Here is a 553-nt window from a genome sequence, read left to right as displayed (position 1 = left end):
GGGGGTGAGCAGGTGCGTTTCAGGTGTGAGCACGTGTGGGGGTGAGCAGGTGGGTGCCAGGTGTGAGCATGTATGCCGGGTGTGAGCAGGTGTGTGCCAGGTGTGAGCATGTATGCCGGGTGTGAGCAGGCGCGTGCCAGGTGTGAGCGTGTATGCCGGGTGTGAGCAGGTGTGTGCCAGGTGTGAGCATTTATGCCGGGTGTGAGCAGGTGTGTGCCAGGTGTGAGCGTGTATGCCGGGTGTGAGCAGGTGTGTGCCGGGTGTGAGCAGGTGTGTGCCAGGTGTGAGCGTGTATGCCGGGTGTGAGCAGGTGTGTGCTGGGTGTGGTGTAAGGTGCGAGCAGGTTCTCTTTGCAGCTGCCTCGAGCTGGGGGCCCCAGGCGGGCGGTGAGCACCCCGACCCTCACTGCCCCCCGTTCTCTTGCAGTTACGCCGCAGTCCCAGGCTTCGCGCCCCCCGTGTGCCCGGCACCTCCTCACCTTGGGCACTGGCGATGGAGGCCCCGCCCCGCCGCCCGCCCCCTCCTCGGCCTCCTCCTCGCCCTCCCCGTCGCC

The sequence above is a fragment of the Elephantulus edwardii genome, unplaced genomic scaffold, assembly GCF_000299155.1.
Source record: "Elephantulus edwardii isolate Elephantulus edwardi_28Jun2011 unplaced genomic scaffold, EleEdw1.0 scaffold00236, whole genome shotgun sequence".
Classification (NCBI taxonomy): Eukaryota; Metazoa; Chordata; class Mammalia; order Macroscelidea; family Macroscelididae; genus Elephantulus; species Elephantulus edwardii.
This window is presented reverse-complemented; position numbering follows the sequence as displayed.